Here is a 7,500-nt window from a genome sequence, read left to right as displayed (position 1 = left end):
AGAGCCTAAGATGACGAGAGAAAGTCGACATCATTCTTCCCCACATGCAAATGGGCGTTTTAGGGAGTGAGTTAGTGGGTGTGTGTGGAGGCGGCGGTGGCGGAGAAGGAGGAGTGTGTTGAGGGTGGGGGAGGAGTGTGTTTGGGATGGCCGTGGCGTCCCTCTAGGGATTCGGCCCTACGCTGGTTGGTCTGTTTGGGGCGGCCCAGGCTGGGACCGAGCCAGTGGGGGGGAAGTCTTGGCCCCCAACGCCCTCTGAGTGTGTGTGTGAGTGTGAGTGTGTGTGTGTCTTGCGTGTATTAGTCTGCCCCTCACTCGCCAGTGTAGAGTAGAACAGGTGGCAAAGAGCAGGTACGCTAGAAGCACACTCGGAGATAGCTTACAGAGCGTGAGTGACAAACACAAAGAAAGGAAACAAGCAAAGTGAATGCAAGAGGCCACAGAGATAAGATTACGATTTTTCTCGTTCCCGTTCGCCGAGTTAACGCAACTGCGAGGCAAAGCAAGCAACAGGAGGCGCAGCTACCTTCTCTATCTCTCCCTCCCTCTCTCTCTCTCTCTAATAAGGTCCTCGATTAACAAACAAACCACTCCTAGACGCTGAGTTTTGTTTGGACTTTCGTGTTTGGTGTTCGTCATCGTCGTCGTGTTGCTCAGAGCGTCAGGCGTCACGGAGGAGAAGTTCAGTCAGCAATTCGCAATTTGCATTCACGAGAGGTAAACATAAAAGACAGTGGAAACCAAAGAGGAAAACCAATACAACTTCGAAAAAGAGAAGAAGCGATGGTGATCTTGTGCTGATGTGGTGAAAATTCAATCCAGCTTTATCGTAAGCGATCGCTAAAGATTATTCAAGCAGAAACACATACAAATGAAACCAAAGTACAGTAAATATTTAAGGAGATAGCTCAACTGAAGCAGTGCTAGAATTACTATAATCATTCACAGGTGCATCGACATTATTCTGATTGAAATACTCAAGAAGTGAGCAAGTTGACACAACTGACCTCGCATCGCCTAAATTTTTTTATCTCAAGAAACAATTTCTACAAATTTTTAAAAAATTATTGCCTATCCTGAAAACAAATTTTTACAAAACTGAACACTTATGATTGCTTTTAGTAATTGAAAAAAAAAAAGACTTCATATCTTAAAATTTGCTACAAAAAATAAATAAACAAAAGAAAAATTGACAGTGACGTCAAGCATTGGTGAGGATATATAACCAAGGTTCAACCAAAGTGCAGTTGTCAATAAGTGGTTATAGGCAAATGATCACGAAATACAAAAACCTACTAGCTAAATCGTGCAAGCTAATATAACAGCATCATTACAAGCTAAAGAGGAAACATCAGGTGCCACAAAGAATTCAGGTAAGGGAGTACAAGAAAAAAATTCTTGCACACACACACATACATAGCTGCTGTAGTTGTGTATGGGGAGAGAGCAAGCATAAGCAGCAAGGATAAGCATCTGACTTTTCCGGGGGACAAAACTTGCGTGGTCTTTCCATAAGAGGGAAATCGTCCTCCTGCTGTAGAGAGCACGACACGAAAGCAACAGCAGCAGCAGCAGCAGCAGCAGCAGTCATCGAGGGGCTCTCTCACAGCCTACTGAACGCTTTCGTCATCTCACCAACGTGCGATCAGTCAAACGGCTCCCTCCCTCCCTCTCTCTCTCTCTAACTCTCTTTCTGTCTTATTCTCCCACTCACTTGCATCACCGCTCACTCTCCCTCTCTCATTTCATGCGCATCCCACTGACGTAAGCACCCAAAGAGCAGAGAGAGAGAGAGAGAGTTTAGAAAGAGAGAGAGGGAGAAATCAGACATGTGTAGTAGTGTTCTGACCGATCGCATATAGCAGCCTTACGATCACGGTACACAGGCAGTCGAGGCTGGGGCGCCTTCAAACCCAGCTTCAGCTCTTCTATCTCTTATCAAGAAATAATAAGAGAGATACAGAGAGGAAGAGCCAAGGAACGGTGAGCGAGAAATAGAGAGACAAACAGACCGACAGACACTCAGAAGTGCAGTTGCAAATAAAAGTGAATATCAAACGCGAACGATAGTGCCGCCGAACGTGAAAGCTGCGTCAAAACTCTAGCAAGGAAAACAGAACTCGGCTTTTCAATTCCAAAGTGTGTGAGAAAAAGTTAGAGGCCCCGAGGGATAAAGAACAGCATCGCAGCAGCAACAGCAAACAGTCAAAACAGCGCGAGAGGCAGCAATTGAACGGCCGTCGGTGTCAAGGTGCTAAAGTGGTGAAGAGAAAGAGACCACGTGCCAGGTCTCGCTCCGACGGTGAAGTTGTCGTTCCGGCCAAGGCTGCCTTCCACAAGAGGTGTCTCCTTTCCAAAGAACACCATTGGGACCTCCCGAATTCCGCTCCTCCGTCCTCAGATTCCAGAACCTCTGCCGCGACAGCCGACAGTAAAAAGTCCTCCTCCTCCTCTTCATCCTCCTCCTCCCCCTCCTCCTCCTCTAAAAGCAAACACGACGACGACTCGCCTATTTCGTCTCAGAAAACCATACCCGTGGCTCCCAACATCGTGCCGTTGTCCCTGGAAGGTTGGAGTCCTAAACGGGTTGGGCTGGAGCCACAGAGTGCCTCCCTGGCCCGAACGACCACGGGATTCCTCAGTGCTTTCTTCTCCCTCAATCATCGACTGCAAGTGGCTCAGACTTCAGGAGCTACAATAGCCATACCAGGGTAAGTTCACTTCAACTCTAAGTAACACTTCGGCGTGACACACACGTGCATTACACAATCATACTTACGACTATATCGCACGTGTCGACTTTCACACGAGTCGAAGCGAAGCTTAGGAGGGATATAGGCTAAACAAACAATGGCTTTGTCAGAACTGTATAAAACCATTTCAATTTAAACACACGGTTTCGTCCCAGGAAACCTACAATTAGAATTAAGGAAGATTACGTTTTAAAGAACGAACTGCTTACGGAGAGAGAGAGAGAGAGAGAGAGAGAGAGAGAGAGAGAGAGAGAGAGAGAGAGAGAGGTTACTCTATAAGCGTTCAATCAACTTAAACCCCATTCAAGGTCGTAACTCCTACATAATGTTGCTCTTTGAGATATTTTCCTTAAAAAGAACAAAGAAACCCGACGTGATTGTCTCTCTAACTACACATTCTTACGGCAAAAATAAAAAATCCCAGACTACTGTTAAAGAAACTAAATTTATTCACAAAGTTTCAAGGCCAACGACCTCAAGCAGAGAGAAAGAGGGAGAGCCTTGTACAATATGTACCGTTAATAAAGTTTAGTAGAGTTTTATTTAGTACCGGGGGCTACCTATCTTATTCTACCTTCTGAGAGAAAGCGGCTGTGCGGTGTCCTCTTATGTATATACTCGTATTATGGGTTTCCCCAGTGACGTTGACAACTTTTAGTTATAAGTTCAATATAACGTTTTCTACTATCGTTGCCTTTATAAACATTCTTCCGGTCGAAGTTGAAGCATTCACGTATTAAGTAGCCTAAAATATACAATTACTTTACAACTCACACACCCACGCAATATATTATAATATATAAATATATATATATAATATATATATATATATATATATATACACACATAAATATGTGTACATATATATATATATATATATATATATATACTATATATATATATATATATATATATATATATATAATATATATGTACAATACATTATATATATATATATAATATATATATATATATATATATATATATATAGAGAGAGAGAGAGAGAGAGAGAGAGAGAGAGAGAGAGAGAGAAATATCAGTATCAATAAGAACAATAAATGAATGATTCATGAAACGTTTCGAATTCTACAGTTAATAATTTATTCAGGGTATTTTAGCACCCTCCATTTTGACATAAAATGATGATACGTATTCAGCAGCAATAATCAGTATAATTACCGAAATGTCAAATTAAACAGTAGATGCAACTAATATAAGACTGAAAAACAGCAATGGTAAAACTTTTCATCTTCGTGAGGTCTGTTTATTTACAGCGGATGATCAGCTCCTCTTTTTGAAAAAGACTATATCATCTTAACTTAGAAATGAGATATGTCAATAAATATGTCAATAAACAATTTCAAAGTATTAAATAACAATTAAAATTAGGATACATCAAATATTAAAATTAAGATACAGTCATTTACTCTTAGTTTTAGGTGGTCTGCATTTCGTAATTAAGAAAGAACAAACTAAATTTTAGGCTTTCTAACAGAGTACGAATAATTATTTTCGTTGCTTAATGTTCCAAATTTCACCATCAATAATTTACATTGACATGTAATGATATTTCTGACTATCCTCCAAACTTACACTGATCCTCCTTGAGTTAAAGCTATTACCTTTTCATTGTAATTACCAATATAATGTCATCATTCATTCATGTTTTAAAATTTGGTCTTTGCTTTGTTTCTTTTTACAGTGTTTCTGGTAAAAGATTAGTATGCCCTCGAAAACTCTCTATATAAATACTTATATATTTCGACAAAAAAATCATTAAAGAAGATTTTATTCGTTTATTTTTTAACCATTATTATTATTATTAACTTGTTGGATAGATATAACAATAAAATTCCCTCATCACTGCATAGCGATAAGACAATTACAAGAAGAATCTTCCTTTACAACTTTGGCATCAATAAATTTTCTCGAAAAATTAAGACAATTTGTTCCTGTCAAGATTAAGTGCAAATAACCAAAACTGAAAGTCAGAATGCTCAAATATTCTCTTCATGTAGTGAGGAATGATACTTTTTTTTTTTTTTTTTATTCTTATTTCCACAAACAGATTTCCGGGAATCTTTACTTTATTATTAATGCAGTATGGCCTTTCCTTCATTCCAGTGGTCAAATTCATCAAAACAATCTTTTTTGTGCTTGAGATTTTGGCAGATCCTAAAACATTAAAGAATTGCTCTCTCTCTCTCTCTCTCTCTCTCTCTCTCTCTCTCTCTCTCTCTCTCTCTCTCTCTCTCTCTCTCTCATACACGTATATTCATAAGCACACGTAGCACGTCGCAATGCCTGTGCATTCGACATTGCTAAGATGGTAAATATCAATGCAATTATTCCTTTCAAAAATAAAAGTTTTCCGAGATATCGAAAGACCGACGGGATATCGCACAGTTCGAGAGATATTTGATGAACACTTAATTACCGGTTAACGGAAATCATTGTTTTTTTTTAATGTTGGTTTTTCGGAACAAGTAATAAAATCAATTTTCCTAATCTATGAAAGGTAGCCACATCGCTGCTCACAATTTCAATATACAGATGGAGCACCACGTGAGCACAGCTGCTGCTGTTTCAAATGATCACACTTTCATAACAAAATTATATATATCATATGGATATGCATGTACGTTTTTATCTCCCTCTCTCTCTCTCTCTCTCTCCTATATATATATATATATATATATATATATATATATATATATATATATAGTGATGTATGTATGTATGTATACACACATACATATATACATATATATATGTATATATATATATATAGTATATATATAATATCACATACACGTAGACATTAATGTCACAGAGTCACACTACCACAAAATGCACAAACTAGATAACCAAAAGCTGACAGGTTCCGGGTGTCGATAGGAAAGCTGCTAAACACACCCACCCACACACACACATATAAATATAAATATATATAACACGCTACGCATGAAAAAAAAATAGTGACATCAGGAGACTATAGAGACGAGACACAGAAAAGGAAGAAAAAAAAAAAAAAGAGAAAAACAGAATCCATGTGAAGTGCTCGTTGTTGTTTTAACGAGGTCGTCGTCGTCGTCTTCTTCTTCGATAGATTTCGTTGTTCACTTGTCGGCTTCAGTGTTTTAAGGCCACTGATAAGATGTCAAGAACAATGCCGGGAGATAACTGGGGGGTTACGGGAGAGGGGGAGGAGGAGTGGTGGTGGGAGGGAGATAACCCGCAAGTGGTGACACAGAGAGAGATAACCATTTCAGATGATAATCTCGCTCTGCGCGTGATACCCACCTCTGCCAAGTTTATTTACATAATAATAAAAATGATCAAGACGTGTAATTGATTTCTTTGACACTGGTCAGGCGACATTGAATTGCTTGGCAACTTTCATGGAATAATGTGACTTAACACAATTTTCACATAACTGTCAATACTACTGATACCACCACGGTACACAGTTAATATTAGTCTATGGGTCACAGAGTTCAATACTGTCTTTTATACCAAAACCAGCAAACTACTGGTGGACGCATTAAGTAACTATTAAACTGCAAACTTAAATCTTCCAGCTTCACTTTGTTCTTCACTGACATGATTACGTAATCAGTAAAAAGAAAAAAAAATCTATATAAAGCTTGCCTCCCTCTCTCTCTCTCTCTCTCTATCTCTCTCTCTTTCTCTCAGAGGACTTTATATATTTTATGACGGCCAACGAACACACGAATACAGACTTAAATTTCCCCCCCCACCCCCCCCCCCCCCCCCAAAAAAAAAAAAAAAAATCCTAGATGCAGCCTACCACAACCGAGTAGACAAACTTGAAAGATGAGAGAGAAGAGAGAGAGAATGGAGATGGAGAGATAGAGAGAGAGAGAGAGAGAGAGAGAGAGAGAGAGAGAACTAATTTTGTGATATATTTGTATCAGTTTCATAAGTATCCTCTCATGTATGTATGTATGCATGTGTATACACACACACACACACACACACACATATATATATATATATATAATATAGAATTTATTATATTAATATATATATATACACACCTACGAAATATCTACACTAAGGACTTCTAGCACAGGTCAGCAAAATACCTCCCCCGTAACTTTCTATAGCTATGTGGCACGCACCTATTTACTGAATGACTTGGAAAAAAAAAGTAGTAGTTTGTACCCAACACCAACACCGAAGAAAAATGAGCAAGACATCAATTTATGAGGCAAATGCAAAAGCTTCTCAGCATGCACTGTACTCTACCGGGAAAGGGCTGGCCGAGTTGCCAAGAGTCTAAATCACCACAAAAGACATTTCAGAAAAAAAAAATATGTGGAGTCTGGCCACTTATCTATCCTTGAGAAACATCCCAGACACAAAAGATCTATTACGAGACAAAAGAAGACTGAGCATTGCCTTTAGATTTCACTGTGGTCAACTGGGTAATTATAATAGTCTTTTTCATTCATATATTTAAAACTAAATTACCGTAAAGCCTAAATACAGTGTGTGTCTGTGTGTGTGTGTAGAGTTGAACGCATTCTTTTGCATTACCTTTTTTATGTTGAATCACAAATCATCTCCGCATGATTATATAACAATTTGGAATGGGATGATACGTTGTATGCGGTAATGCCATCCGCATAAATCCGGTTATTACTACAGCAAAGGAAACAGCAGTTTCAACATTTTGCCTTCAGCTTACATTGCCCAAATATCCTTTTTTTTTTTTAATCCA

At 38.8% G+C, this 7,500-nt stretch overlaps 1 protein-coding gene across 3 annotated transcripts in view; it reads left to right on the top strand.

Annotated features, from left to right (window-relative positions):
• LOC135200377 (uncharacterized) overlaps positions 1-7,500 on the top strand; it is a 431,815-nt gene that overhangs the window by 404,605 nt on the left and 19,710 nt on the right. The window contains exons 1-2 of one of the 3 annotated variants that reach the window (XM_064229013.1): positions 164-1,200; positions 1,231-2,711. The exons of 1 other annotated variant lie outside the window; for it this stretch is intronic. The gene's annotated coding sequence lies outside the window, so the exon portion shown is untranslated. Of the gene's footprint in view, positions 1-163; positions 2,712-7,500 lie in introns of those variants that run through there. One more of the 3 variants, XM_064228996.1, reaches the window with a different exon arrangement.

The sequence above is a fragment of the Macrobrachium nipponense genome, chromosome 23 (genome assembly GCF_015104395.2).
Source record: "Macrobrachium nipponense isolate FS-2020 chromosome 23, ASM1510439v2, whole genome shotgun sequence".
Lineage (NCBI taxonomy): Eukaryota > Metazoa > Arthropoda > Malacostraca > Decapoda > Palaemonidae > Macrobrachium > Macrobrachium nipponense.
Note: the sequence above shows the minus strand (reverse complement) of the source record. Positions and strands in the feature narration are given on the sequence as shown.